Source organism: Hylobates moloch, unplaced genomic scaffold (assembly GCF_009828535.3).
Source record: "Hylobates moloch isolate HMO894 unplaced genomic scaffold, HMol_V3 SCAFFOLD_12, whole genome shotgun sequence".
Classification (NCBI taxonomy): Eukaryota; Metazoa; Chordata; class Mammalia; order Primates; family Hylobatidae; genus Hylobates; species Hylobates moloch.
In genome coordinates this window covers 64567272-64575131 of record NW_026652287.1, presented here as the reverse complement: position 1 = coordinate 64575131, position 7860 = coordinate 64567272, and the positions used below count along the sequence as shown (strand labels likewise).

Below are 7860 nucleotides of genomic sequence, written 5' to 3'. Positions count from 1 at the left end.
GGCAAATTCAGAGGATACACCAAGGAAACATAAAAGCTGAGTAAAAGAAGTTCCAAAAAAAGAAAACTCATTAGAGGAAATATTCAAAGAATAAAAAAACTGCCTCTACTCTAAGTCAAAGGGCCCACTTGAGTAAGAATAAGACCCATACCTAGACACATTACCGTGACATTTTAACACAGAAAATACGGAGGTTATAAATGTTTTCAGAAAGAAAGAACAAGGCTGGACACAGTGGCTCACACCTGTAATCCCAACACTTTGGGAGGCCAAGGTGGGAAAACCACTTGAGCCCAGGAATTCAAGACCAGGCTGGACAATATAGTGAGACCCTACCTCTACAGAAAAAAAAAGAAAAAAAAAAAGTAAAGTGTTTCTGAGACCAAAAAGTCTGAGAAGAGGTGCTCAAAATATTCATTCAACAAATACTTGTCTCCTTACCATGTGCATGGTACAGTTCTAGGCTCTAGGGATAAATAGCATTGAACAAAATTGACAATATCCCCTGCTCTCATCAAGTTCACATTCTAGTGGACATGATATAAGAATAGAGATGGTTTGTTAAAAAGTACTCCGGGCACAGTGGCTCATGCCTGTAATCCCAACACTTTGGGAGACCGAGGCAGGAAGACCACTTGAGGTCAGGAGTTCGAGACCAGCCTGGCCAACATGGTGAAACCCTGTCTCTACTAAAAATAGAAAAATTAGCCAGGGCTGGGTGCAGTGGGTCACACCTGTAATGATGACCAACACTTTGGGAGGCTGAGGTGGGCGGATCACCTGAGGTAAGGAGCTCAAGACCAGCCTGGCCAACATGGTGAAACCCTGTCTCTACTAAAAATACCAAAAAAAAAAAAAAAAAAATTAGCTAGGCATGGTGGTGGGTGCCTGTAATTCCAGCTACAGGTAATTCCAGCTGAGGCAGGAGAACTGCTTGAACCCGGGAGGTGGAGGTTGCAATGAGCTGAGATCACACCAATGCACTCCAGCCTGGGTGACAAAGTGAGACTCCATCTCAAAAAAAAAAAAAAGTTTTAAGTGTTATGGAAAAAAACGGAAGCAGTAGTTTTAATTTCAGATAGGATGAAATCTGACAAGGTAAGAATCATGTTAAGACATGAAGAAAATTAAGACAATGATCCTTACAGGTACATGGAGGAAGAACTTTCTTTCTTTTTTTTCTTTGAGACAGAATTCCACTCTTGTTGCCCAGGCTGCAGTGCAGGGGCACCATCTCAGCTTACTGCAACCTCCACCACCCAGGTTCAAGCGATTCTCCTGCCTCAGCTACTCTCCCAAGTAGCTGGGATTACAGGCACATGCCATTACACCCAGCTACTTTTTTCAGTAGAGATGGGGTTTCACAATGTTGGTCAGGCTAGTCTCGAACTCCTGACCTCAGGTGATCCGCCTGCGTCAGCCTCCCAAAGTGCTGGGATTACAGGCATGAGCCACCGTACCCGGCCTGGAGGAAGAGCTTTCTAAGTAGAAATTAAACAAGTTTACAGACCCGGAAGAAGATCCTGCCGAGCTTCAGTGACAGCCATACTTATCAAACATGATGTCCTTCATTGGCTTAGCCTGACCCCCTCCTACTTTATTTATTTTTTTTAGAGACAGGGTCTCACTTTTGCCCACGCTGGAGCACAGTGGCACAGTCATAGCTCAGCAGAGCCTCAAATTCCTGGGCTCAAAGTGATCCTTCTCCCCAGGTTCCTGAGTAGCTAGGACGACAGGCATAGGCCACCATCCCCCGCTACTTTTAAAAACTTTTTGTAGAGGGCCGGGCGCGGTGGCTCACGCTTGTAATCCCAGCACTTTGGGAGGCCGAGGCGGGCGGATCACGAGGTCAGGAGATCGAGACCACGGTGAAACCCCGTCTCTACTAAAAATACAAAAAATTAGCCGGGCGTAGTGGCGGGCGCCTGTAGTCCCAGCTACTCGGAGAGGCTGAGGCAAGAGAATGGCGTGAACCCGGGAGGCGGAGCTTGCAGTGAGCCAAGACTGCGCCACTGCACTCCAGCCTGGACGACAGAACGAGACTCCGTCTCAAAAAAAAAAAAAAAAAAGAAAAAAAACCAACTTTTTGTAGAGATGGGGTTCTCATTATATGGCCCAGGCTAGTCTCCAACTCCTGGCCTCAAGCAATCTTACCTCCCCGTCTACCTAAATGCTGGGATTCCAGGTATGAGCTGATGTACCTGGTCACTATCTTTTAACCTTTTTAGAATCTATACATCTTCCTGGAAGTGGCTCCTCAAATATGTTTTTTTTTTTTTTTTTGGAGACAGAGTCTTGCTCTATACCTTAGGCTGGAATGCATGGCACCATCTTAGCTCACTGTAACCTCCACCTCTGAGGATCAAGCAATTCTCCTGCCTCAGTCTCCCAAGTAGCTGGGATTACAGGCCCATGCCACCACGGCCAGCTAATTTTTGTATTTTTAGTAGAGATGGGGTTTCGCCATGTTGGGTAGGCTGGTCTTGAACTCCTCACCTCAGATGATCTGCCTGCCTTGGCCTCCCAAAGTGCTGGAATTACAAGTGTGAGCCCCCACACCTGGCCAGAAAGAAAAGTTCAGATTTTTAAGAGACAGCAACCAGATGCAAAGCTTGAACCCTGACTACATTGTGGAATTTAAAAAACTATAGAAGGCATTCTGGGGACAATTGGAAAAATGCGAACATAGACTGGGTAGTCTATAATATTAGGACAACATGGTTAATATTCTAAGGTGTGAAATGATATTTTGTTATATGGGGGAGCTTTTTTTTTTTTTTTTTTTGAGACAGTCTTGCTGTCGCCCAGGCTGTGTGGGGAAAAGAAAGAGAGATCAGACTGTTACCCTGTCTGTGTAGAAAGAAGTAGACATAAGACACTCTACTTTGTTCTGTACTAAGAAAAATTCTTCTGCCTTGAGATGCTGTTAATCTGTAACCCTACCCCCAACCCTGTGCTTACTGAAACGTGCTGTGGCAACTCAGGGTTAAATGGATCAAGGGCTGTGCAGGATGTGCTTTGTTAAACAAATGCTTGAAGGTAGCATGCTTGTTAAGAGTCATCACCACTCCCTAATCTCAAGTACCCAGAGACACAACACGCTACAGAATGCCGCAGGGACCTCTGCCTAGAAAAGCCAGGTATTGTCCAAGGTTTCTCCCCATGTGATAGTCTGAAACATGGCCCCGTGGGAAGGGAAAGACCTGACCGTCCCCCAGCCTGACACCCGTAAAGGGTCTGTGCTGAGGAGGATTAGTAAAAAAGGAAGGCCTCTTTGCAGTTGAGATAAGAGGAAGGCATCTGTCTCCTGCCCTTCCCTGGGCAATGGAATGTCTCCGTGTAAAGCCCGATTGTATATTCCATCTACTGAGATAGGGGAAAACCGCCTTAGGGCTGGAGGTGGGACACGCTGGCAGCAATACTGCTCTGTAAGGCATTGAGATGTTTATGTATATGCACATCAAAAGCACAGCACTTTTTTCTTTTTTTTTTTTTTTTTTCCTTTTTGAGACGGAGTCTCGCTGTCACCCAGGCTGGAGTGCAGTGGCGCGATCTCGGCTCACTGCAAGCTCCGCCTCCCGGGTTCACGCCATTCTCCTGCCTCAGCCTCTCCGAGTAGCTGGGACTACAGGCGCCCGCCACCACGCCTGGCTAATTTTTTGTATTTTTAGTAGAGACGGGGTTTCACCGTGGTCTCGATCTCCTGACCTCGTGATCCGCCCGCCTCGGCCTCCCAAAGTGCTGGGATTACAAGCGTGAGCCACCGCGCCCAGCCTAGCACTTTTTTCTTTACCATGTTTATGATAGAGACATTTGTTCACGTTTTCCTGCTGACCTTCTCTCCACTATTACCCTACTGTCCTGCCACATCCCCCTCTCCGAGAAATGCCCGATAATGATCAATAAATACCAAGGGAACTCAAGAGGCCGGTGCAGGTCCTCCCTATGCTGAACGCCGGTCCCCTGGGCACATTTTTCTTTCTCTATACTTTGTCTCTGTGTCTCTTTCTTTTCCAAGTCTATCCTTCCACCTGACGAGAAACGCCCACAGGTGTGGAGGGGCAACCCACCCCTTCAGGCTGGTGTGCAGTGGGGTGATGTCAACTCACTGCAACCTCGGCCTCCTGGCTTCAAGTGATTCTCCCGCCTCAACCTCCCAAGTAGCTGGGATTACAGGCATGTGTCACCACACCTGACTAATTTTTGTATTTTTAGTAGAGACAGGGTTTCACTATGTTGGCCAGGCTGATCTCGAACTTCTGACATCTGGTGATCTGCCTGCATCCGCCTCCAAAAGTGCTGGCATTACAGGCATGAGCCACCACGCCCGGCCGGGAGCTGCTTTTTTTGGTAGAAAATACGTATTTAATTTTTTAGAAGTAAAACATCATGATGCCTCAGCACACAAAACACACACATGGATACGGACATACAAAAGCGTGGCAAAATATTAATTACTGAATCCACGTGGTGGGTACATAAGAGATTGTTTTACTATTCCTTCAGCATTTGTTATATTTAAAAAATGTTCATATGAAAAAATAATTGAATGGCTGGGCATGGTGACTCACACCTGTAATCCCAGCACTTTGGAGCCAAGAGTTTAAGACAAGCCTGGCCAACATGGTGAAACCTCATCTCTACTAAAAATACAAAAAATTAGCTGGATGTGGTGGCACGCTCCTATAATCCCAGCTACTCAAGAGGCTGTGACAGGATAATCACTTGAACCCGGGAGGTGGAGGTTGTAGTGAGCCCAGATCGTGCCACTGCACTCCAGCCTGGGTGACAGAGGGAGACTATGTCTCGAAAAAAAAGAAAAAAGAACTGATCAGTATTTCCACACAAAAAATTCATAGATTATTTAACAGCAACTCATGTGTTCTCAAACTACTGATCAGAAAACTAAAACATGGACCTTCCTTTTAACAGGATTATAATGCAGACTATAGACGGCAAAATCTAAAACCATGTTTAAGGTATCATTTACTGAGAACTTGTAAGTTCCTCTGGAAAATATGAAGTAATGGACAAGTAGAGGGAAGATGAAAAAAGGCAGAGGTAACAAACATTTTAATGAAAACTGAATTCAAGTTTATATAAGTAGTACCTACATAAGTAGAATATTTCATAATCAAAGGCCAATTCAAAAATTTTATAAAGAGAAATATGTTCATATTTGTAGTCACATAATTTGTATTTTTTTTTTTTTTTTTTTTTTGAGATGGAGTCTCGCTCTGTTGCCCAGGCTGGAGTGCAGTCTCAGCTCATTGCAACCTCCGCCTCCCAGGTTCAACCGATTCTCCTGCCTCAGCCTCCCGAGTAGCTGGGACGATAGGCGTGCACCACCATGCCCAGCTAGTTTTTATATTTTTAATAGAAATGGGGTTTTACCATGTTGGCCAGGCCAGTCTCAAACTCTTGACCTCAGGTGATCTGCCTGCCTCGGCCTCCCAAAGTGTTGGAATTACAGGCGTGAACCACCGAGCCTGGCCTTTTTTTTTTTTTCTTTTTAAATAAAAAAGATACGGGGTCTCGACATGTTGCCCAGGCTGGTCTAGAACTCCTAGGCTCAAGAGATCTGCCGCCTTGGCTACAGATGTGAGCCACCGTGCCTGGCCCTTTGTTCTCTATTAGAGAGCTTAGGGCCCAGCACGGTGGCTCACGCTTGTAATCCCAGCACTTTGGGAGGCCGAGGCGGGCGGATCATGAGGTCAGGAGATCGAGACCACGGTGAAACCCCGTCTCTACTAAAAATACAAAAAATTAGCCGGGCGTGGTGACGGGTGCCTATAGTCCCAGCTACTCGGGAGGCTGAGGCAGGAGAATGGCGTGAACCCGGGAGGCGGAGCTTGCAGTGAGCCGAGATTGCGCCACTGCACTCCAGCCTGGGCGACAGAGCTTAGTGTGTCTTCTTAAGGCTTGACTGATCCTATTACAAAGACCATGGGAAAAGAAATAATACAGAAATAACATAAAACTGGTCTGAGGTAATCTCTGCATCTGAAAATAATAGGATGAAAATTTTAATTTGGGTAGCATTCTGACACAATGAGAATGAAATTAGACAGCTGTCTGTCCCATAAACAGGTAAAGCTGTGTAAGGCAAGACAGAAATTTTGGAGACGCCAAAATAAGAATTGATATTATAGTTAATTCTAACTTAAGAATGAGTCCGGGTGTAGTGGCTCCCACCTGTAATCCTAGCACTTTGAGAGGCTGAGGCGGGCAGATCACTTGAGGTCAGGAGTTTGAGACCAGCCTGGCCAACATGATGAAAACTGGTTACCAAAAAAATACAAAAATTAGCCGGGTGTGGTGGTGGGCGCCTGTAGTCCCAGCTACTCAGGAGGCTGAGGCAGGAGAATCACTTGAACCCGGGAGGCAGAGGCTGCAGTGAGCCACGATGGCACCACTGCACTCCAACCTGGACAACAGAGTGAAACTATGTCTCAAAAAAAAGAAGAAATATTTATTCTTCTAAAATTGTAGACAACATCTCTATCAACCTCTTTTTCTTCTTTTTTTTTTTTTGAGATAAGAGTTTCGCTCTCGTTGCCCATGCAGGAGTGCAATGGTGCAATCTCGGGTCACTGCAACCTCTGCCTCCCGGATTCAAGCAATTCTCTGGCCTCAGCCTCCCGAGTAGCCGGGATTACAGGTGTGTGCCACCATGACCAGGTAACTTTTGTATTTTTAGTAGAGACAGGGTTTTTCCACGTTGGTCAGGCTGGTCTCGAACTCTCAGCCTCAAGCGATCTACCCGCCTCAACCTCCCAAAGTGCTGGGATTACAGGTGTAAGCCATCGCGCCTGGCTCTCTACTTTTTATCTGTTAAAGAGAAAAAAATGTTAAGAGTAGGAAGTAGTTATAATTCTAATGTCATATGAGAAAGGATCTGAGTAGGCAGCTGCCATTACTCTTCTAAGAAAGAGCCCTTTTTTATCTATTTATTTATTTTTAAAAACAGATAGGTTATTGGCCGGGCGCGGTGGCTCATGCCTGTAATCCTAGCACTTTGGGAGGCCGAGGTGGGTGGATCATGAGGTCAGGAGCTCGAGACCAGCCTGGCCAACATGGTGAAACCCCGTCTCTACTAAAAAAATACAAAAATTAGCTGGGCACGGGAGGCTGAGGCAGGAGAATCGCTTGAACCCAGGAGGCAGAGTCTGCAGTGAGCCGAGATCGTGCCACTGCACTCCAGCCTGGGGGACAGAGCGAGACTCCGTCTCAAAAAAATAATAATAATAAATAAAATAATAATAATAATAAAAAAAAACAGAGTTCTTGCTCTGTTGCCCATGTGGGAATGCAGTGATTCAACCATAGCTCACTGCAGCCTTGCACCTCTGGGCTCAAGCGATCCTCCTGCCTCAGCCTTCAGGTAGCTGGGACTACAGATGTGTGCCACCACACCAGGCTAATTAAATAATTTTTTGTAGCGACAGGGTCTTGCTATGTTGCCTAGGCTGGTCTCAAGCAATCCTCTGACTTTGGCCTCCCAAAGTGCTGCGAATACAGGCGTGAGCCACTAAGCATAGCCAAGAAGAGCCCTTATGTACGGTGCTCTCCACAACCATAGGACAGCTTCAAGGGCCTCATCACAGCTCCTTGCATGCAATCATGGAATCCAGGAATGTTAACGCTGGTTGAAGGAAACTTGACGGACCCACTGACATCTCTGAATGGTAGGGAATGTAGGGCTTAGCAAGAGACACCACCCTCGAATAAAGCAGCCTGTTAGTATAGCAGGACAGATGAGGGCACAATTTTCTTTTTTTTTTCCTACAGATTTCCTATCTCACTAAATGATAATCCACTTTCTTCCAGTTTTTCAAATCAAAACCTTGGACTCTTTTC

General features: G+C 46.0%; 1 long non-coding RNA gene across 1 annotated transcript in view; it reads right to left on the bottom strand.

Annotated features, from left to right (window-relative positions):
* Positions 1–2125: 2125 nt before the first annotated feature.
* LOC116478948 (uncharacterized) overlaps positions 2126–7860 on the bottom strand; it is a 45567-nt gene continuing 39832 nt past the window's right edge. Inside the window, exon 6 of the long non-coding RNA XR_009208978.1 lies at positions 2126–2559. This is a non-coding gene — a long non-coding RNA (uncharacterized LOC116478948). The remainder of the gene's footprint in view (positions 2560–7860) is intronic.